Source organism: Mobula birostris, chromosome 8 (genome assembly GCF_030028105.1).
Source record: "Mobula birostris isolate sMobBir1 chromosome 8, sMobBir1.hap1, whole genome shotgun sequence".
Taxonomy (NCBI): domain Eukaryota; kingdom Metazoa; phylum Chordata; class Chondrichthyes; order Myliobatiformes; family Myliobatidae; genus Mobula; species Mobula birostris.
In genome coordinates, this window is record NC_092377.1 from 36,978,209 (window position 1) to 37,002,984 (window position 24,776).

The following is a 24,776-nucleotide window of genomic DNA, read 5'->3' on the forward strand; positions in this document are numbered from 1 at the left end:
ACTTAATAAGAAAACAACTGTGAAAAGCAGAAATGTGGATAAAAGATGTCAGTATTACAAATGCTGATCCAGTCTTCTGATTACCTTTGCCACACCCATGACAGGCCCAATAATTACTGAAACAGGAACTTTAACTCCAAGTTCTAGGTTTGAATGATGAAATGTCACAGGCCATCTCCTAGTAATAAACAGGTTCTGTTTTTTATGGATGTCCACAGTCAATTTTGTCTACAAATTGGAAAATACACAGAAGTCACTCAGTATAGAAAGCATAATACTGTAAACAAATGTCATTAAAAGCAAAATGTCATTAAAAGCACATAACACTGATGAGAAACAGCAATTAGTAAAGGTGGAAGGAGAGAAAGCTGGTTCTGCCTCTTACAGGGAATGAACATCAGACTTTTGAATATATTTATTTTATGGTTTCCAAAAGTTGAGTGTTCATAACCTGTGACAGCCTGTATGGAGTTTTGGAAATATATGGCCTTGGGTTTCTTAAGCAAGTCTTTCCAAAGGCCTTGGATTTGCACTGATAACGTGAGCTATGTAAAAATTGATCATTTAAACTTTTGTATTGAAGTGAAAAGTTATTCTACTTTTGATTATTTGATTATAACACAATCTGTGCTGAGTATTGTTATTTTTGACATCAGTGCCAAGAAGCACTGAATTTGCACACTACTTAATAAGAGAGAGTGTTAAGGAACTGGAGCTACAGCTGGATGACCATCAACTCATGTGGAGGAGTTGATAGGTAGGAGCTACACGAAAGTAGTCAGCCCTAGGTTGCAGGAGGCAGGAAAATGGGTGACTGTCAGGAAACGGAAGGGAAATGGGCCAACAGTGCAGATTACCCCTGTGGCTGTTCCCCGCAGTAATAGGCATACTATATTGGATACCATTTTTGTGGTGGGGGGGGGTGCAGGGAAGCAGCAGCGACCAGGTCTCTGGCACTGTGGCTCAGAAGAAAAGTGAGGAAAAGAGGACTGCAGTAATGACAGGAGATCCATAGTTAGAGGAGTAGACATGAGATTCTGTGGACATACCAGATGTTACGTTGCCTCCCAGGTGCTAGGTTCAGGGACGTCTCAGATCGGGTCCATGACATTCTAAAGGGGAAGGGTGAGCAGCCAGAAGCCTTGGTGCATATTGGCACCAATGACATGGGTAGGAAAAGCGAGGAGGTCCTGAATAGATAAGATGCTAGGTAGAAAGCAGAAAAGCAAGATCTCCAGGATAGCAATCTCTGGATCATTCTCTGTGCCACGTGCCAGTAAAAGTAAGAATAGGATGATTTGGCAGATGAATGCATGGCTGAGGAACTGGTGAAGGGGCAGGGTTTCAGATTTCTGGATCATTGGGATCTTTTTTGGGGAAGGTATGACCTGTACAAAAAGGATGAGTTACACCTGAACCCGAGGGGGACCAATATCTTCGTGGGCAGGTTTGCTAGAGCTGTTGGGAAGGGTTTAAACTAATTTGTCAAGGGGTGGGAACCAGAGTGATAGGGTTGTCGGTTTACAAGTAGAGGAAGTGTGTAGTGAAGGCAGATGGATGATATGGCAAAATTGTGGTCAGTGTGGTGAGTTGAAGTGTGAAAGGGGGATAACATCAAAAAAGGGTGACAAATACTGGACTGAATGTGTTATATTTGAGTGCACGCAGTATATAGAATAAAGTAGATTATCTTGTAGCGCAGTTAGAGATTGACAGGTATGATATGTGGGCATCACTGAGTTGTGGCTGAAAAAAGATTATAGTTGGGAGGTTAACATCCAAGGAGACACATTGTATTGAAAGGATAGGCAGGTAGGTGGAGGGGATTGTGTGGCTTTGTTAGTAAGAGATGAAATCAGATCCCTAGAGAGAGGTGACCCATAGGGGATTGGACAATGTAGAATCCTTGTGGGTAGAATTAAGAAACTTCAAGGGTAAAAAGACCCTAATGGGAGTTACATACACAACTTCGAACAGTAGCCAGGATATGGGCTACAAATTACAAAGGGAGATAGAAAAGGCATGTAAAAAGGGCAATGTTACGATAGTCATGGGGGATTTCAGTATGCAGGTAGATTGGGAAAATCAGGTTGGTGCTGAGAGAGAGTTTGTAGAATGCCTATAAATTGGGTTTTTTAGAGTAGCTTGTGGCTGAGCCCACTGGCAGATCAGGTATTCTGGATTGAGTGTTGTATAATGAACCGAATTTGATTAGGAACTTAAGGTAAAGGAATCCTTGGGAGACAGTGATCATAATATGATAGAATTCACTCTGCAATTTGAGAGTGAAAAGCTAAAGTCAGATGTATCAGTGAAATAAAGAGCCATAAGAGAGGAGCTGGCCAGAATTCATTGAAAGGGGACACCGGCAAGATGATGGCAGATCAGCAATGGCTGGAGTTTCTGGGAGCAATTTGGAAGAAACATGATAGACACATCTCAAAGAAGAAGTAGTATTCTGAAGGCAGGATGATGCAACCTGACATGAGGAGTCAAAGCCAATATAAAAACAAAAGAGACAGCATAGCATACAGCTAAAACTAGCGGTAAGTTAGAGATTGGGAAACTTAAAAACCAACAGAAAGCAACTAAAAAAATCCCATGGGGGGGGAAGGATGAAATATGAATATAAGCTAGCCAACAATATCAAAGAGACTACCAAAAGTTTTTTGTTAAATATATGAAGAGTAAAGGAGAGGTGAGAGTAGATATTGGGCTGCTGGAAGATGACACTGGAGAGGTAGTAATGTGGGGCAAGATAATGACAGAAGACCTAAATAAGTATCTTGTATCAGTCTTCACTGTGGAAGACACTGACTGTATGTCGGATGCTTGAGAGTGTCAGAGGGCAGAAGTGAGTGCAGTTGCTGTTAATAGAAAGAAGGTGCGTGGGAATGTGAAAGGTCTGAAGGTAGGCAAGTCACTTCGATAAAATGGATTACACCCCAGGGTTCTAGAAGTGGTGGCTGAAGAGATTGTGGAAGCCTTAGGAAAAATCTTTCAAGAATCACTAGATTCTGGCATGGTTCTAGAGGATTGAAAATTTTAAAATGTCACTCCACTCTTCATGAAGGGAGGGAGGCAGAAGAAGAGAAAATATAGGCCAGTTAGCCTGACCTCAGTGGTTGGGAAGATGTTGGAGTCAATTGTTAAGGATGAGGTTTCAGGGTACTTGAGGCACAGGATAAAATGGGTGACAGTCAGCATGGTTTCCTTCAGGGAAAATCTTGGCTGACAGATCTGTTCGAACTCTTTAAAGAAATACAGGACAGACAAATGAAAATTGTTGGATGTTGAGTACTTGGATTTTCAGAAAGCCTGTGAGAAGGTACTGCACATGAGGCTGCTTAGCAAGATAAGAGCCTAGCAGGAAAAGTAGGAAAGATACTAGCATGGACAGTATTAGAAGAATGAAATAAAGGGAGCCTTTTCTGCTTGGCTACAGGTGGCTAGTGATGTTCAGCAGGTGTCGGTGTTGGGACCACTTCTTTTTATGTTGCCTGGATGACGATATTGATGGCTTTGAATATAAGTGAAGGGGCATGTTGTGTTAAGGAAGCAAGGAGGCCACAGATGGACAGATTAGGAAAATGGGCAAAGAAATGGCAAATGGAATACAGTGTCTGGAAGTGTATGATCATGCAGTTTGGTAGAAGGAATAAAAGCATAGACTATTTTCTGAACAGAGAAAATTCAAAAATCCAAGGTGCAAAAGGACTTGGGAGTCCTCGTGCAAGATTCCCCAAAGGTTAATTTGCAGGTTGAGTCAATGGTGAGGAAGGCAAATGCAATGTTAGTATTCATTTCAAGAGGACTAGAATATAAAAGCAAGGATGTAATACTGAGGCATTATAAAGCACTGGTGAGGCATCACTTGGAGTACTGTGAGCAGTTTTGGGCCCCTTATCTTAGAAAAGATGTGCTGATGTTGGAGAGGGTTCAAAGGAGGTTCACGAGAATGATTCTGGGATTGAAAGGCTTATTGAATGAAGAACGATCGATGGCTCTGGGCCTTTACTCACAGGAATTTAGAAAAATCTCATTGAAACCTATCGGATGTTTAAAGGCCTAATTTTAAAGTGGATATTTCCTATCTTGGGGGAGTCTAGCACCAGAGAGCACAGCCTCAGAATAGAGGGATGTCGATTTAGAATGGAGATGGGTAGGAATTTCTTTTGCCAGAGGGTGGTGAATCCTTGGAATTCGTTCGCACAGGTGGCTGTGGAGTCCAGGTCACTGGGTATATTTAAGGCGGAGGTTGATAGGTTCTTGATTAGTCAGGGTGTAAAAAGCTGCAGGGAGAAGACAAGAGGATAGGGTTGAGAGGGAAATGGATCAGCCATGATGAACTGGTGAAGCAGACTTGATGGGGTGAATGGCCTAATTCTGCTCCTTTTTTTTTAAGGTCCATGTGGCAAATTATTCTCCTGATATTTCATTGCTATTTTTCCTGCCCAACCTCCTCAAAATGTTAGATTGACACCTAAATAATCTAATAAGAACTTACACAAGATTTTTCCTAGCATTGATTTTATTTTAATATAAATAGAAATTCCTGGAAATGCTCAGTTCTTTCCACAGATCCTATGTGACCTGATTGGTATTTTCACCAGTTTTCATGTTTATTTCAGATTTCCAGCATCTTTCTGATTTTCATTTACTTACTTCTTTCTGACGTTTATAAAGTTGAAACCAATTGCTGAAAGGGTTTCTGCATCAATGATCATAGTCTTGTGATCTCATTAAGGTAGAACTAATTATTTAGTCAGCAAGTGTGTACGTGACTTCCTCTTGCCCTGTAGTGGAACCTTGGAAGGAAAATAAAAATGTCGATTGACACTTGGGGCATGTGATTGTAGACTAAAACCCATAATGGCTCAACGCTAAATATATCCTAGTTTCTGTTGAGAAGGAAGTAAGCATAAAACAAAATGCACACAGACACTGGTTTAAAATGTAAAAAATGTTATAAACTACACTTTGCTCAAATTCTGGTGTGTTTTTGTTTAGAAACAGACCTTCAAAAGAATGTCCTAACTTGTCCATGTCTATTTTTTCTCCAGATGTTGTGACTAGAGTCTTCTTAATTGTTTTGTTTACTCACCTCCTTTAGGTTTCTTTAGCAAATATCATCCTATTCCATTTTTAAAAGTGTTTTCTTAGGACCCTTGACCTAAAGTCATGTAAATTTAATAATTAGATAGAACAGTGTGTTTTGACTGTTCAGAGACCTGATGAGACATGATGTGGTGTAATGTATTCCTTTCTGTTTCAAAAACCACATGAAAGAATTAGAATCAGAATCAGAATCAGATTTAATATCACCGGTATGTCCTGTGAAATTTGTCAACAGTACAATGAAATACATGATAAATAAATATAGAGAAAAACTGAATTACAGTAAGAATATACATGTCTATCAAATTGTTAAGTTAAAGGAAGTAGTGCAAACAGCAATAAAAATGTTGTGAGGTAGTGTTCATGGGTTCAATGTCCATTTAGAAATCGGATGGCAGAGGTGAAGAAGCTGTTCCTGAATCACTGAGTGTGTGACTTCAGGATTCTGTACCTCCTTCCTAATGGTAACAGTGTGAAGAGGACATATCATAGGTAGTGGAAATCCTTAATGATGGACGCCACCTTCCTAAGGCACCACTCTTTGAAAATGTCTTGGATACTATGGAGGCTAGTCCTCATGATGGAGCTGACTTACTTCGATCTTGTGAAATAGCCCCACCCCCGGTTGCCAAATGGTGATGCAGCCAGTCAGAATGCTCTCCACAGTACATTTCTACAAGTTTTTGAGAGTTTTATTTGATAGACCAAATATCCTCAAACTCCGAATGAAATACGAGGGCTGATTGATAAGTTTGTGGCCTAAGTTAGAAGGAGTCAATTTTAGACAATCTAGCACATTTATGTTTCAACTTAGCCCCCTCCTACGTGTACACACTTAGTCCAGCGGTCATGGAGCATATGGATCCCTTTGTAGAAGTGGTCCACAGCAACGGTGATTGATAAGTTCGTGTCCTAACGTAGAAGGAGATGAATTATTAACTTAAAACTTTCTGCATATCACTCAAAGAGTTGAACTCCACGTGTATGTAAAAAGAGCATCTTGGACCTCTGGATGGTCCACAGCAAGGGTGATTGATAAGTTCATGCCCTAAGATAGAAGGAGATGAGTTTTACAGCTCTTGTTACATGCACTTACAGTTCAACTCTTTGAGTGAAAATACAGAAAGTTTGAATTGAATAACTCATCTCCTTCTACCTTAGGGCACGAACTTATCAATCACCCCTGCTGCGGACCTCTTCAGGGCGATAAAAGGCTACATAAAGAGGATGGGTGGTATGCAAACGTGGACTATTAGGATATTCTGTAATATAGGAGCTTAACAGCAGGTACAGAGAAATAACTTCAGAATCAGAATCAGGTTTATTATCACCGGCATGTGTCGTGAAATTTGTTAACTTAACTGCAGCAGTTCAATGCAATACGTAATATAGAAAAAGAAGGGAAAAATAAATAAATAGTAAATCATTTACAGTATACATACATCGAATAGATTAAAAAATCGGGCAAAAGCAGGAATAATATATATTAAAAAAGTGAGGCAGTGTTCACGGGTTCAATGTCCATTTAGCAATTGGGATGCAGAGGGGAAGAAGCTGTTCCTGAATCTCTGAGTGTGTGCCTTCAAGCTTCTGTAACTCCTACCAGATGGTAACAGTGGCATGCCCTGGGTGCTGGGGGTCCTTAATAATGGATGCAGATTCTTTCGATCCTGTGCGGTAGCACCCCCATACCAGACAGTGATGCAGCCTGTCAGAATGCTCTCCACAGTACATCTCTACAAGTTTTTGAGTTTTGTTGGCATACCAAATCCCATCAAGCTCCTAATGAAGTATGGTTGCTGTCTTGCCTTCCTTATAGCTGTATTGATGTGTTGGGACCAGGTTAGGTCCTCAGAAATCTTACATAGAACATAGAATAGTACAGCACATTACAGGCCCTTTGGCCCACGATGTTGTGCCGACCCTGAAACCCTGCTTCCCATATAAGCCCCCACCTTAAATTCCTCCATATACCTGTCTAGTAGTCTCTTAACTTCACGAGTGTATCTGCCTCCACCATTGACTCAGGCAGTGCATTCCATGCACCAGCCACTCTCTGAGTAAAAAACCTTCCTCTAATATCCCCCTTGAACTTCCCACCCCTTACCTTAAAGCCATGTCCTCTTGTATTGAGCAGTGGTGCCCTGGGGAAGAGGCGCTGGCTATCCACTCTATCTATTCCTCTTATTATCTTGTACACCTCTATCATGTCTCCTCTCATCCTCCTTCTCTCCAAAGAGTAAAGCCCTAGCTCCCTTAATCTCTGATCATAATGCATACTCTCTAAACCAGGCAACATCCTGGTAAATCTCCTCTATACCCTTTCCAATGCTTCCACATCCTTCCTATAGTGAGGCGACCAGAACTGGACACAGTACTCCAAGTGTGGCCTAACAAGAGTTTTATAGAGCTGCATCATTACATCGCGACTCTTAAACTCTATCCCTCAACTTATGAAAGCTAACACCCCATAAACTTTCTTAACTACCCTATCCACCTGTGAGGCAACTTTCAGGGATCTGTGGACATGTACCTCCAGATCCCTCTGCTCCTCCACACTACCAAGTATCCTGCCATTTACTTTGTACTCTGCCTTGGAGTTTGTCCTTCCAAAGTGTACCACCTCACACCAAATCTTGACAGTAAGAGAGGGATGCCTCACTCTCTCCACTTCTGATGCCTCTATGAGGATTGTTCTGTGTTCCTTCATCTTACTCTTCCTGAAGACCACAATCAGCTCTTTCGTCTTACTGATGTTGAGTGCCAGGTTGTTGCTGCAACATCACTCCAATATTTGGTGTACCTCACTCCTGTACGCCCCCTCGTCTCCATCTGAGATTCTACCAACAATGGTTGTATCATCAGCAAATTTATAGATGGTATTTGAGATATGCTTAGCCACACAGTCATGTGTACAGGGAGAGTAGAGCAGTGGGCTAAGCACACACCCCTGAGGTGCACCAGTGTTGATCGTCAGTGAGGAGGAGATATTATCACCAATCCGCACAGATTCTGATCTTCCGGTTAGGAAGTTGAGGGTCCAATTGCAGAGGGAGGTACAGAGGCGCAGGTTCTGTAACTTCTCAATCAGGATTGTGGGAATGATGGTGTTAAATGCTGAGCTATAGTAGATGAACAGCATCCTGACACATGTGTTTGTATGGTTGAGGTGGTCTAAGGCCCTGTGAAGAGCCATTGAGATTGCATCTGCGGTTGACGTATTACGGCGATAGGCAAATTGCAGTGGGTCCAGGTCATTGCTGAGGCAGGAGTTGAGTCTAGTCATGACCAACCTGTCAAAGCATTTCATCACTGTAGATGTGAGTGGCACTGGAATAACTTCCTTTAATAACTGTTTTCAGGGTTGGGGAATCAACAAGGTGATGAAAATCTGCATCTATTTACTGAAAAGATGGAGTAAATCTTATTAAAGTTTTCAAGACTGAGTTTGGTTGATTTTGATCAAGAGTGCTAATGGTTACAAAACCAAGGATATTAAATGGAACTTAGCTACAGATCAGTTGTGATCTGATTGAATGGTAAAACAGGCATGACAATCAGAATGGCCTACTGCTGGTTTTTATACCAGTTACCTCTACTTTGTCCTGCCGAAGGGTTTCAGCCTGAAACATCAGCTGTACTTTTTTCCATAGGTGCTGCCCGGCTTGCTGAGTTCCTCCAGAATTTTGTGTGTGTTGCTCGGATTTCCAGCATCTGCAGATTTTCTCTTGTTTATAGTAGCTTTCAGGGCAAAAGTTGGTCAGTGTGTTATTAATGGCCATCTGTTGATCGAGTGAGATTCTTGGGGTGGGCTTCTTTTGCAGAGTGTTGAACTATAAACCTACATCAAATGGTTTTGGATGCTCTTCATCGGAGTAGGGGATTGGATGGAGTAATGGGTGAAGTTATAGGAAGAGGTTCTTTCAAGTTTGATGGTCATTGACTTCTGGGGTGGGGAAAGATTCTGCCTTGTTGAGTGGACTGTGCTGAAGTGAAAACTGTAAGGGAAGGGACAACAAACAATCTATCAGAGGAAACTCAGTGGTTTGAGCAGCACCTGTAGCAGGAAAAGACATGATTTAGGGTTTTGATCTGAAACATCAACAATTTCTTCCTCCCCCACAGATGCTACTTGACCTGTTGATTGCCTCCAACAGATTGTTTGATGCTTCAGGTTCTATCATCTGCAGCCTTCTGTGTGTTCCTCGTAGAAGGGACAAACAAATTGAGATCTGTAGAGAGAGGTTTCCTTCAAACTGTGCAACTAAAGGTCCAGCAGCACTAGGAAGATCTGGTTATCCGAGTGACTCTGACAGCAATGGCCAAAAGCTTTATTTACAACCATAGCAAGGGACTACTTTCAAGGAATTATGGATCTGTATTCCCAGATCCTTCTGTTCTATTGCATTCACCTGTGCCCTGCCACTCGCTGTTTAAGATCTACCCTGGTTGGTCCTCCCAAAGTGCAATACTTCACACTTGCCTGCATTAAATTCCATCTGCCATTTTTCAGCCCATTTTTGACGTCTACATCCTCAACCACATTATCATCCAGATCATTGATATAGATGACAAACATCAGACCCAGTATCAATCCTTGCAGCACACTATTAGTCACAAGCCTCCAGTCAGAGAGGCAGCCGTCTACTACCACTCTCTGGCTTTTCCTGTGAAGTCAACGTCTAATCCTATATACTACCTCAAATTGAATGCCAAGCAACTGAGCCTTCTTGAACACGGCTTTGCTGAAGTCTATTTAGACAACATACACTGCCTTGCCTCATCAACTTTCCTGGTAATTTCCTTAGACACGCACAATGCCATGTTGACTATCCCTAATCAGTTCCTGTCTATCCAAATTCCTATATATCTGGTCCCTTAGAATACCTTCCAATAACTTTCCCACTGCTTATGCCAGGCTCAGCAGCCTATAATTTCCTGGCTTATTCTTAGCGCCTTTGTTAAACAATGGAACATCATTAGCTATTCTCCAATTATCTGGCACCCCACCCATGGCTAAGAATGTTTTAAATATCTCTGCTAGGACCCCTGCATTTTCTGCACTAGTCTGCCACGGAGTCTGAGGGGCCTGAGAATTTATCCACCATAAACCAGGACAGCAAATATCTCTTCCTGTGTAATCCACAATGGGTCCATGACCTCTCTGCTGCTTTGCCTCATTTGTTTCAACTCTGTGTCTGTTTCCCCAGTAAATACAGGTGTAAAAAATCCATTTAAGATCTCTCCCATCTCTTTCTGCTACACACATAGATTGCCATTCTGATATTCCAGATGGGCAATTTTGTCCCTTGCTATGACTTTAATCTTAATATACCTGTGGAAGGTCTAAGTATTCTCCTTCACCTTGTCTGCTGGAGCAACACCATGCCTTCTTTTAGCCCTCCTGATTTCCTTCTTCAATGTCCTCTTGCATTGCTTATACTCAAATATCTCATTTGTTTCTTCCTACCTATACCTGCTATGCACCTCCTTTTTCCTAACCAGGTCTTCAATATCCCTTGAAAACCAAGGACCTCTAAACCTGTTATCCTTGCCTTTTATTCTGAGAGGAACATACAAACTGTGTACTCTCAAAATTTCACTTTTGAAGGCTTCCTGCTTACCAAGAACACCTTTGCCAGAAAACAACCTGTCCCAATCGACACTTGCCAGATCCTTTCTGATACCCTCAAGATTAGCCTTTCTTCAATTTAGAATCTCAGTCCGAGGACTAGACCTATCCTTTTCCATAATTGTCCTGAAATTAACGGCATTATGATCATTAGATGCAAAGTGTTCCCCTACGCTTCTGGGAACTTCTGTCACCTGCCCTGTTTCATTCCTAATAATATTGCACTTTCTCTAGCTGGGACATCTATGTACTGATTAAGGAAACTTCCCTGAACATGTTTGACAAATTCTTTCCCAATCCAGCCCTTTTACGTTATCAGAGTCCCATTCCATATGTGGAAAGTTAAAATCACTTACAATCACAACCTTATGCTTCTTGCAACAGTCTGCAAACTCCCTACAAATTTGCTCCTCTAAGTCCCGCAGATGGTTGGATGGTCTATAATGTAATCGCATTAACGTGGTGAAACCTTTCTTATTCCTCGTTTATAATTGTAACCCTAGCACCAGGCTCATTAGTTAACTCTGCTAACCGCCATATGACTCAGCATTGAGAAGACCACCTTTTGTACCAATGTATGTCTAGGGTCGGTATGATTTGGGGTTCAACCATACAAGAACATCTTGACGTTCTCATTAAAGAAACGCTGGTTTGAGTGAAAGCTGTGTAAATACTGCCCATACACAATTATCAGTTGGCAAGAAGTAACAGATCGCACACCGCACAAAATTGTAAAGAAAGTATATTTTACTGATAACAACAGGAATTCTGCAGATGCTGGAAATTCAAGCAACACACATCAAAGTTGCTGGTGAACGCAGCAGGCCTGACGTCCTGACGAAGGGTCTCGGCCTGAAACATCGACTGCACCTCTTCCTACAGATGCTGCCTGGCCTGCTGCGTTCACCAGCAACTTTGATGTGTGTTGCTTATATTTTACTGATTACAGCTTTAGCAAACAGTTATTAAGAGAAAGCAAAGGAAAAAAAGGAACCATTACAGTTAAGCCAGTCTAAATGTGCACATGATGATCGGAGCTCATTTCATACAAAGCTGGGTATAATCGTTACTTATGACACCAAACCCACATTCTGCATGAAAAGACCTGTCACATTTTTTAACTCCCCTCGAACACCATCTTGAAAAATCTGGTTCTTTGTCAGGAGTATTGTCTCTCCTTCGAGCCATTCGTCTGCACAAAGCACTTCTGGCAACTGGGACTCTCCTTCCCACGACATCTTCCCTCTATCCTGCTCTGCAGCTCCCGCCTAAAAGACCCCACACCAGACTACAGTCCTTCAGCAAACTCTTCCCCATAGCTCTCTAGAACGTTCTCTCACATCCCACAATCCTGATTGGCTGACTCACATTCCTAAGTAGAACAACATGGGTCCTTATCTTAGCTGAAGCCAAAACACACTTTCCAGCATGGCACAATGCTTTTACAGAAAACTGCTAATATAAACTACCTCACAGCATAGCAGTGGAAATCTTAACCAGAGCATCACATAACCATACAGCCTCATGGGATGAGCTCTCCAGTCTGTCCTGACTAAGCACTACCTTGGCATTTTCCCTGACTAGTAATGTCACCTCTCCCCCTTTAATCCCTTCTGCTCTATTGTGTCTATAACAATGGAACCCCAGAACATTGAGCTACCGGTCCTGCCCCTTCTGCAACCGAGTCTCACTATTGGCTGCAATATCATAATTCCATGTGCTGATCCCTGCCCTAAGCTCATCTACCTTTCCTACAATACTCCTTGCACCACAACCACTCCACAATCTGTTCTGGCACTCTGGTTCCCATCCCCCTGCAACTCTAGCTTAAGCCTCAACCTCGTGCAGCACTAGCAAACCTTTCTGCTAGGATATTAGTTCCCCTCCAGTTTGGGTGCAAACCATCTCTGCTGTACAGATCCCACCTTCCTTGGAAGAGAGCCCAATGATCCAAAAGCCCTTCCTACTGCGCCACCTGTTAAACTGTATGATCTTCCTATTTCTGGCCTCACTAGCATGCATAGGAGTCCTGAGAATCAGCCCTGGAGGTCCTGTCCTTTAATCTAGCACCCAGCTCCCTGAACTCACTCTTCAGGACCTTGTTACCTTCCTGTCAACGTGGATCATGACCACCCTCACACTTCAGAATATTGTGGGCTCGATTCAAGATGTCCCTTAGCCTGCACACGAAGGCATCCAGGAATCTCGTTCTCATCCACAAAACTTCCTTTCTGTTCCCCTAATCAACAAATCCCCTGGAGCATATCAGCTGTCTCATCAAAGTATGCACGTTTGAGCAAATGCCTAGCACAGTGTGGACATGCTCATTTGTTAATGACTTCCAGGTTCATCTTCATTTGATTTCTTTTTGCTGTTGCCCCATCTCTGTCCTTGCATGATGATGTCTGGAGTTGGTTTACATTGCAGCAGCCTGCTGGAAGTGATCTGGCAATTGCTGAATGGTTCCTGACTCCAGCGCATAATCCCTGCGGTCATGGGTAGCGAGCCATACAATGAAAAGCAATATTTCTGGGTCAGCGGTGTGCTGAAACATCACTTCCACTGTGTGGGCTGCTTCTCGGAGGTTCTGCATTCCTCCGCAGAGTAGCTGTCCAGAATTGTTACAGTCTGGTTCTCAGAGCACATTTTCAGCATTGTAAGGGCATCGCCTGTATATAACCAGCAATGTGAAGAAGGAAAGAGGCAATGTAAAGGATAGGTTGGAAATGTTAATTCAAATAAGCCTGAAACCTTAAGGGGGAATTTCCACCAAGCTGCTAATGTCGCTTGTAATCTGGCTCCACACAGAAAGTTATTGTTCGGACCCTGGTTTTACTTTTCTGTTTTCTATCAGCAAGGTGTGAAGTTATGCAATTGTTATATTGTGCTTGTGTGTAAGGACTGAAGTATGAATATTAATTACGGTTCTTTACTGAAGGAAATAATTGAGTTAGTGATTCTTGACTGATTGAAGTCTAGACCTATTCAACTGTCCAGGAACTTAACTCAATTCATGTAATCAATTTCCTTTTTTTAAACAAAAGCTTGTTATTTTAAGCTTTTCAGTTTTTTACGAAGAAAAAATCTGCATTCCTTCTGAAGGACACATGCTATCAATAAACTGGGAAATTATTCTTCTGGACTAATGGTCCAATGCAGCCCACCATTCTGTCTATGAAATCCTGAGGGGACAAAACAATTTTTCATGTGGGTTGTGATTGTTCCGGTGTGTATGTTCCTGTCAAGACAGTGCAGTTTCCATTGAGATCATGGCTCCGACTCGGTTGTTTTTTAAAGTTTTAGGGATAGTTTGGGGGACAGAGAAGGGAGGCAGAGGTCAGGTAAGGGTTAAGGTCAATGATATGGGGGAGTTAGAGGTCAGATTAGAGTTTAGGGACAGGGATGTGGAGGATTTAGAAGTCAGGCCTCCACTCCTCGCCCCTCGTTCAAGAAGCAGCAATGTGGATAGGTGATGAGGAACATGCAGAGTCAAGGCCTCTGTTCCATGCTCGAAGGCATGTGATGTGGACATGGGACAAAAGTCATCAGGAGTCTTAACCCCCACTCCAGTCTCAAAGACAAGCAACGTACATGGGTGAATAAGGATAAAAGTGGATGTAGGCTGTCTCTGAGCAATGGATCCTGGAACTCGATGTGAGCCAGAAGGACGGGGTTCCATCATCACCTAGCCCAGGATTTAAAACAGAAGATCAGAACCCAAAGGTCGATCAAAAGTCTGGATGTCAGAATGTGATGGCCAAACCCAGAGACTGAAGGTCTGTCCTGGAGTTGGTTGAGTGTCTGTGTGGGTGGGTGGGTAGGTGGGAGGCAGGAAAGGAGCTTGTTTTACGCTCTGTCCGCCAGAGCAAGCAGGATCTCCCAGTGGCCACACATTTTAATTCCACGTCCCATTCCCATTCTGATATGTCTATCCACGGCCTCCTCTACTGTCAAGATGAAGCCACACTCAGGTTGGAGGAACGTCACCTTATATTCCATCTGGGTAGCCACCTGATGGCATGAACATTGACTTCTCTAACTTCCGTTAATGCCCCACCTTCCCTTCGTACCCCATCCGTTATTTATTCATTTATTATTTTTTTCTCTCTCTCCTTTTTCTCCCTCTGTCCCTCTCACTATACCCCATGCCCATCCTCAGGGTTTCCCCCCCTCCCTCATTCTTTCTCCCTAGGCCTCCCGTTCCATGATCCTCTCATGTTCCTTTTGCCAATCAGCTTTCCAGATCCCTCCCCCTCCTGTCTTCTCCTATCATTTCGGATCTCCCCCTCCCCCTCCCACTTTCAAATCTCTTACTATCTCTTCTTTCAGTTAGTCCTGACGAAGGGTCTCGGCCCGAAATGTCGACTGTACCTCTTCCTAGAGATGCTGCCTGGCCTGCTGCATTCACCAGCAATGTTTATCTGTGTTGCTTTGCTATTGTTTTGTTGCTTGTTGTGTTCTGTGTTTTCCTGCCGGACACTGTGGGCATGCTGTGTTGGTGCCAGAGTGTTTGGCAACACTTGCCAGCTGCTTCCATAACACCCCCAAGTGTGTTGTTTGCCTATGCAAACATTGCATTTCACTGTGTGTCTGGATGTACACGTAATAAATAAATCTGAATCTGAATCTTATCTGTTACAGGGGACCTTCCAGTAGGCATTTGTGACTGATCACATTGCACTTTTAGCTGGGAGAACAGATTTAAATTTGGAATTTTTTTAAATATGTGAAAAATAATGGTTGTTGAATCCTAAATGGCAAATTTGGACCTGGTGTACATGTACTTATCAAATCATTTGAAGCAAGGTTTTGGTTTGGCCTGCTTCGGAGTTTACTGGACTAATCTGGTATATCCTTGTTCATACCCCGCCCCGCCCGAAGCACCCCTGCCTCACCTCCCTTTCTCAGTTCACATTTACCACCGAGCTATGTATCGTCACCAGATGTGAATTACTACACTTGACCTCTCAACTCCGGTGTGCATCATCCTTTGGTTACAGCTACCCAGCTTGAAAATGTCATGATTATTCCTACTCCTTACCCATGAACCAGTTCTCAGGTTAGACACTGCACAACACTAGGTTGAAGGAAGTTTCTTCCTTATTGATCCTTCAGTACCTAAGTGACCAGCCCCCTTGCATCAGTAAAAGAAAACCCTCATTCATCTTAACTTCAATGGATATAAAACGAGCATGCTCAATCAATCCACTTAAGCCGTTCCTTCATCCCACAAATCAACATGGCAAATTTCCTCTCAAACGCCTCCGTGCAAATACATCCTTTCTTAAGTGAGAGATTCTTGGCATAAAAACAGTGCTGAAAATGCTCAGCAGAACAGGTAACATCTAGAGTATTTCAGATTTATGACCTATCGTGTTCATGGTAACCTCAATTGAATACATTTAACAGACCAGTTGTGTAATGCAAGCAGACATTTCTCCACCTACACCAAATCTGATTCATCCTTACATTAGTATCCTGTGTTACACCACAGACCTTTGGTAGGTACCAGGTTACATGCCTATCTCCAAGATCATTCTTGTGATGTGACTGGAACATCGCTGCTGACCCCCACATTCTGCCTAATTATCTTGCACATCACAACTATTATTATCATTAGCAAAAACCATTGAATTGCAGCTTTCACATTGCTGCGGAGTAAATAGAGCTTCCCTTCTGGACTTTAAGAAGTTTAGAAATTTCCTCATTCCCAGCAAACACCACACCCAAGTGATAATCATGCATCATCTTAAGTAATTTAAAAACTGAAATATCACAGCTAATATCTTAGCACTAATACCACCAGACTAGACATGCCCAGCATCATTCCTGAAGAAGGTGGCGGAGTTTGTCATCGAAACGTCTGTTATAATCTGTACCTGTACTGGGCTTGAATCCAAGAGGATTTCTTCATATTATAAGCCGGGATCCCTTTTCATTTTAGCCCTGAGATTGTAGGGTTTGAAAGCTACCGTTATAGCTCAGTTACAAATGTCAACCAAAAGCAAAATATATTTTTAAATGGTTCTTCATGTTGGACTAGGTTCATATCTGTTGGAATTGTTATTGCAGAGATTACAGCAGTTCCGTTCTATCAGTTTTTTCTTTTGAAAATATGGTATTTAAGTGCCTGTCTTTTCTGTCCAAAGAAGTGTTGTTCTTTTGGGAGGGCAGATGAGAATAAACACATCCCCATTTAAGTTAATGCTCAGCCTTCTTTCATCTCCAAGTACTTTGTGGAGGATGGGTAAATGTGAGGACTATGTACTTACTAGGTATTCTGTCCAGCCCTACCATTTTGCCTTCAAGCGTCAGTCATTATGTGGGTTTAGAGAACAAATTGTGAATGGTGTTTCTGTAATCTGTGGCTATAGTGTTACCATCTCAGGTAACAGTACCATTTTCTTTAAAGGATTTTGAGTTCGTTTGCCCTCCTCCACATAGTTTGCTTTTGACATGTCTCAGACTAATTTAAGGGTTTGAAACAGGCTACAACAGGTAAAAGAATGAATTGCCATTATGGTTGAGCCACAGATGTTAATTATATGTACTATTATTACATGTACAATAATTCTTGAGATATAATTTACCGAAGAATGTGGAAGACTAAATCAATTTTCCTCACATAGAAGGTACATAAATCAGTGCTGAGGTAAAATCTAGGTGAAGCAGGAATGTTCATGCTTTTAGGTTATAGAAATCTTGTATCATCAAAGTCACAAATTGGTTTCATGTCTGTTCAGTTCTAACTGCAGGGCATCTCAACTGGAATACATTTATGAATGCAGATGAATTGTAAATCTTATAATAATTTGTGTTGCACAATGGGCTGAAGGCAACACAGATGTTTTTGATTCATAATTGTTATAGGCTTTTGCTATATTATTTTTAGATAATGCTGATATATGGTGAACATAGAACTGTTTTAAAAAAAACCTTTGGTTTGTTTTCTTTTTCTATATTAACTCAATTTTTCACATAACTCATCTACCACCCTCCAGTCTCCCAAACCACCCGCCCCCCCCTCCCCCGCCAACACATATATACACACACACACACGCGTGCTTTTAGGGACTGCCACAGTGTATTAATGAATAACATATGTTATCCCATTTTGAAATAATTAAGTCCAAACCCCTTCACAGCAATATCCTTCTTAATGAAATATTTGCATGTTACATTTTTAAAATATTTATTTTAATAATATTCACTGTTACCAGAAACATTCAAATCCATTAGAAAAAGCAAGTTCTTCTCTCAGTGAAAGGTTTGTAAAAGGGAAAGAAGTTTGATTAGAATCAATTAAGTGTTCTTTTGGCTGAAGGTTCAGTAATTTTTTGATTGCTGGTGTGTTTTTTTAGCTATTGTCAGGTCTATGGTCATGTTGCCAAAAGGTTACAACTGTTCAGATCTTTCAGAAACATTATTCAAACAAGTTTCTGTCATTTGCTTCCTAATCATTATACTTTAGTGTATAGATTTTAGCTTACATCTTTGTCAGCAGCATTTTAATTGTTGCCGTTTTGATTATTTATTTCACTCTTCGAAACAGACTTACTGTTTCTTACCAGACTTTGAACTATTTTACCCAAAACACGGGTGCTGAAATTTATGCTGAAAACATTTAATTTGACAAAAGATAGCTCGTGTTTAAAGATTTTGGCTAACTGTTTTCAGATTCTGGGAAATGTTGTTGGGGAGAAACTCCCTTCATGTAGACTCCTAGCAACAAAACCCCAATTGCATTCTTGGAATGATATTTATATTTGTTTTGGGGCAGTTGGCAGTCACCTCTCCAGGGATATGTAATTTGGTGTATTTTCTGCCTTCCTCTTTCAATCAGTAATCAATAGCATCAAGGTTCAGTCCTGTTATGAAACTGTGAGATAAATTCAAGATCAAAGGTCAAACTGAGACATTTGCCGCAAATTTGTTGAACTTTACTCCTCTTACAGCTCCTTTTTTCTGTTTCCCACCCCACACCCGGTGAAATGAGTTAGATGAGGTCACCAACATTTAGAAATGGTATTCATCTGAAAGGTCATCAGAATGAACTCCTGCAGAGAGTGTGGTCTCTTTATTTTGAATAAAGGACTGTATGGAGATAAGACTGAACACCACAAGTGTGTCAGATGGGGTTAGACCAAGCAGTGACATCGTCACTGCATATCTGTGTATTGATTGCAGTCCTGTTTTGTTGAAATATCAAACATGGAGTTCAACCCAGATAAATGTGAGGTCACATATGATGGCAGAATATAGTATTAATGGTGAGACTCTTGGCAGTGTGGAGGATCAGAGGAAACTTGGGGTCCGAGTCCATAGGACACTCAAAGCTGCTGTGCAGATTGACTCTGTGGTTAAGAAGGCATACAGAGCATTGGCCTTCATCAGTCGTGGGATTGAGTTTAAGAGCCGAAAGGTAATGTTGCAGCCCTATAGGACCCTGGTCAGACCCCACTTGGAGTACTGTGCTCAGTTCTGGTCACCTCACTACAGGAAGGATGTGGAAGCCATAGAAAAGGTGCAGAGGAGATTTACAAGGATGTTGCCTGGATTGGGGAGCATGCCTTATGAGAATAGGTTGAGTGAACTTGGCCTTTTCTCCTTGGAGCGACGGAAGATGAGAGGTGACCTGTTAGAGGTGTATAAGATGATGAGAGGCATTGATCATGTGGATAGTCAGAGGCTTTTTCCCAGGGCTGAAATGGCTAGCGCAAGAGGGCACAGTTTTAAGGTGCTTGGAAGTAGGTACAGAGGAGATGTCAGGGGTAAGTTTTTTTATGCAGAGTGGTGAGTGTGTGGAATGGGCTGCCGGCAACAGTGCTGGAGGCAGATACGATAGGATCTTTTAAGAGACTCTTGGATAGGTACATGGAGCTTAAAAAAATAGAGGGCTATGGGTAACTCTAGATAATTTCTAAGGTCAAGACACGTCCAGCACAGCTTTGTGGGCCAAAGGGCGTGTATTGTGCAGTAGGTTTTCTATGTTTCTATCTTTCTATCAGAACTTACTGCCGGACATCAGTGAATAAGGTTAATATGCTGCCTGCTTGTTCACTCGAGTTAGCTTCAAAGCAGCTATTAGATATAAAACTAGCTCTGTAGATCAGAAATGATAAACGAGTGCCAGAAATCCTGGAGTTAATTATACTTTAGGTGAACGCAGCCCATATTGTAAACCTCACAGAATATTGCAAACCCACTAATCCAGTTGAATGGATTATTTTCGCACAATAAACCTTTTTGCTGTCTTGCCCCGCCCCAATAATTTTCTCCAATCCTTCTCACCAATAAGCTGTCTGTGTACATTATTGTGGGTGCTAAGTACCCTCCTCAAAGTTCAAAGCAAATTTATTATCAAAGTACATATATACACCATATACAACCCTGAGATACATTTTTTTGTGGGCATTTGCAGTAAATACAAAGAAACACCATAGAATCAATGGAAAAAATTGCACACAACAAGATGGATAAACAGCCAATGTGCAAAAGTAAACTAACTTAAATACAAAACAAAAACAAAATAATAATAATAAATAAGTAAGCAATAAATATCAAGGACATGAGATGAAGAGTCCTTGAAAGTGAGTCCATAGGTTGCAGAAACTTTTCAGTGATGGGGCAAGTGAAATGAGTGAAGCTATCCCAAGTTATCAGGTTTAAGAGTCTTATTGTTGAGGGGTAATAAATGTTCCTAAACATGGTGGTATTGGTCCTGAGGCTCCTGTACCTTCTTCCTGATGGCACTACTGAGAAGAGAACATGACCTGGGTGGTGAGGATCCTTGATGATGGATGCTGTTTTCCTGTGACTCTGTTCCTTGTAGATGTGCTCAGTGGTGGGTAGGGCTTTGTCCATGACGGACTGGACTGTATCCACTACTTTTTGTACCCTTTTTTGTTCAAGGGCATTAGTGTTTCCATACCAGGCTGTGAGCCCCTCCTGTAGCTCAGTCACCTCTGCTTGCATTAGCATGAACAGAGTGTGTCAGAAAACTACTCAAACGTAGGAAGAATTGCATCTCAGACCAGTGCTGTTCCCTACCAACATTGACGCTGACATTGCTACTGTTGGAAGTTAGTTGATAACAAATGTGGAACAAGAGTCTTTCTTTCCCTTCCTAAATTACAGAAGCTGAGATCAGATGGAGTGCTGGAGAAAATCACTCAGAGTTCCTGATGAGGGAGCTCATTGATCATTCTTAATTCATCGAGAAAGAGCTCAAAGTCTCTAACCCTAGTCACACCACTTACCATCCCTAGACTAACATTCAGTTATTCAATAATTCCTGATATTTTTCTTGATAGTGCTCCTATGATATGCCATCCCTTTGCTGATTATAATGAGAAGAAGTAGATTATTTATTTATCGATACAGGGCAGAGTAGGCCCTTCCAACCCTTCGAGCTGCTCCACCCAGCAACCTCCAATTTAATCCTAGCCTAATCGGGAAACAATTTACAGTGACCAATTAACCTACCAACAGGTACACCTTTGGACTGTGGGAGGAAACCCACACAGTCACGGGGAGAATGTACAAACTTCTTACAGGCAGTGGTGGGAATTGAACCCTGGTCGCTGGTACTGTAAAGCATTGTGCTAACCACTACGCTACATGCCACCCATGAATGGTAATCTGAAGTGGTATTTTCAAATGTATTAGCAACAAAATAACAAACATCTGCAAACTAATCAGTGAGGGTGCTCTCTGATTTCCGTGGAATATTTTCTTCCCATGTATGAAGTATACGACCTCTACTTCAAGCAGTAGAACACATGACAGGATTCTGCTTGAACTTATTAAAATCAGGAAGTGCATTTATAAATATCCTCCAACGATTAGTTTCATATGTCAGAAAGTTAATCACCTTAGAGAAATTATACAAATTATTGTTAATGATCTGAAATGTATTTTTTCCTATTTTACAGTTGTATAAATGTTTTCTTTTTGTTTTATTTTTTTCCCAGTACTCTCTAAAAATAACAAACTCATTATTAGAGTGCATTTAATGGGGTCATAAAAAAAAGAAAGAATTTGCGTTCGCAGCTCATTTTGTAATCATTATTTTAATCATAGGGGGGAGAAAAAAACAGCAAGGTTCAGAAATAAATGACCAGGTAATGTGAAAGGTGAAAGTTACAGGAAAACATCAGGAAGAACAAAAATGCTGCGCAAGAAAATCAGAACAATGGGAATAATGCCAGGGCATTTTGTTTTCAGTGGAGTAGTGCCAGGGTATCTTGTTCATCCAGCTAATCAAGCAGAATTTGCTGAGCAGAACCTTTGCTTTAAATTTCATAGCAAAGGCAGCATATTTGATAACCTAACTGTCCATCAGTGCTGCACTTTATGTTACACACTATATATTCAAACTCAATTTCATAACGGTGGAGAATCCTGGACACAAATATACACTCACTACAGTGTGCTCTCTGTTTAATAGATTACATGTGATTGAGTAATGTGCACATTAAGTTATATACTCAGAATCCTGAGGTACATCTAAATGGAGTTTGAAAAGATAAACCCAGGGATAGCATCTAAATGGAGTTTGAAAAGATAAACCCATCAAATGTGAATCTATTGAAACAAATTTAAATTCTTTTAATTGTGTGCATCAGAGAAAGTGGGCTGCTGATTCTTAGCAGCACTAATATTCTATTTTCATTTTGTAGACCCTTGTGATAATTGTCGGATTATTAATCACTGCCGTTTTCTGAGGGCCTTTGTGTTTCAGGCCTGGGGACTGGATTGTGGTTACCTGAACTCATTTCTCCTGGGACTCTTAATTCTGCCACAGAAGAATCTATCACCCAATGATCTGGAATGGATTAAAATACTCAATTTAGAGATGAATGAGCCATGTGTTAGCTCTAAGCTCCACAGGTCCCAAAAATTTTGTGATACTGTGAAAATGGAAAATGATTAAAATGTTCAAGAAGTCACACAGCACATGCAGAGGAAGAAAGTTGAAGATAATGTTTGTAACTTTTAATCAGAACAGCATTTACAGATTTTATTTTAGATTTCCAGCATGCAAGGAATTTCACTTCTCTAATTTTACGATGTTGAAGTCAGCTATTTCAACTTTTTCAATTAAGTTAAGCCCAAAGCATCTACATTGTTAAATATATAGTAGAACAAAGTAACAATGATCATTTTTGGAAAAATATTTCTTAAATGAAACCTCAGTTGGGCTCATGGTGGTTATTAACCATTTTGAATATAAGTCACATGGGATTTTCAATCATAACTCTACACCGCTGAATGCAACTGCATCCTAAATGGAAATCTGCTGACCAGATGACACATCACTAAAGCTCCAACATCTGCCCAACTTTGGTGGGTGTAATTTGTGCCCATGAATCATCATGAGTTGACTGCTGTTCTGGAGTGAAGAGATTAAAGGAGGCTTCCACACAGTAAAGAAACAAAATCATATCATCATTGCAAACCCGTGATTGTTCACAGGACTGATGGCAGTCCTCAGAGCAATTGCTCTCAATCTCAGTCTGGTCATGTTAAAGAGAACAGGAGAAAATGACTTATTTTTTTCAAAAAGGAAGGGGATCATGATCTCATCAGAAAGGTTCTATCCTTGATTTAGTCTATTTCCCTTATGAAGGTCAGAAGCCTTTCTAACACTTGTTCCACTTCTGTGTTCATTTCCAGTTCCTTATATTGTATTGCATTTACCACAGATGTGTTACTGAGGTATTGTGTTTTACATGGGGTAGGGAAGAAATCATACTCAGTGCCTTCTTCTGCCCCTGGCAGAATGCTCTGAGAGTAAACATCTGTTTAACGCCTCGGTTGTTTTCCAAAAGAATAGTTTGGATAAGTTATGAGTACATTTTGGCCTTTAACTTCCAAGCCATTTGGTTGTAATTTTTGATTATGTTGTCCTTTTGCATCTAGCTTGATACAGATGATAAAAGTTGCAGTGAACAAAATTAATTACTTCTGCATGGGCAGCATTGTGTATAGAAACCTGAGAGGGAACTGATCAAGACTTGATACAAATATCTGTCCAGTTCCTGTAGAATAGTTAAGTGGAAGTTAAAACTGTAAATATTTTTAACTTTTGAAAACTGAAGCCACCCAGGATTTAGATGTCCAATTCGTAACATGTGCTGTGAATTAAAATTCACTCTGCCAAATATTTTGCTGCTTTTTACTTGGCCTCATTGTGCTGTTTATAGAGAAGTAAATTGTTGAGGTCTTACATTTAATATTTTTGGATTGAACAGCACCCAGTAGAGGTTTTCATTAGCAATCAGGAGACATTTGCAAGTTGTATAAAATGTAATATGGATGCCAGGAAGAAGGTCTACATTTCAAGCTTGGCAATTTGAAGGCTTTGCAGTGAAAGGAACAATAAAACTAATACTGTCTGCTGTCATGTTACAGTGAAAATGACAGTAATTTTAGTGTTTCTGTGAAGGTGTAGTTTAACACAGAAACCTTGGAAGTTGGAGGTGCTAGAGATTGTAGACCCTAAATCTGGAGCAACAAAACCAGATGCTGGAGGAACTCCCTTTGTGGAGGGAAATGGACAGTTGATGTTTCCATTGAAGACCCTTCATTTGCAGAGCAGATAGCCAGTATAAAGAGGTGAAGTGAATAGGGTGAGCAAGAGCTAACAGCACTGGACAGAAAATGTTTTGGAAGGTGTTGCTTCCTCAGAATTTTTTTTTGTGGTTATGATAGACTGCTTGAAGCTGAACACCAATATGATTTCAGACTACTTATATCACATAGGAATTTGGATAAAGAAATTAACTTTTTTTAATAACACATTTAATTGCATAACAGTGCTAAGCTAAAAATGTTCTTGCATTCAGCGTCTGAGGCTTCTCACTTAAATGTCCAACAATAATCAGCCAGCATTGATTCCACTTGCTCTGATACCGTTTCTCTAAGATCACAATGTCCTGGTGAAATCTTTCACCATGCTCATCACTGACAGCGTCAAGATTTACAGGGTAGAAGTCTAAATGGAAATGCAGAAAATGAATCT

The 24,776-nt window shown here is 41.1% G+C and overlaps 1 protein-coding gene across 4 annotated transcripts in view; it reads left to right on the plus strand.

Annotated features, from left to right (window-relative positions):
* The window catches only part of LOC140201238 (tRNA (32-2'-O)-methyltransferase regulator THADA-like), a 424,035-nt gene that overhangs the window by 370,774 nt on the left and 28,485 nt on the right, over positions 1-24,776 (plus strand). The gene's annotated exons all lie outside the window — the stretch shown is intronic.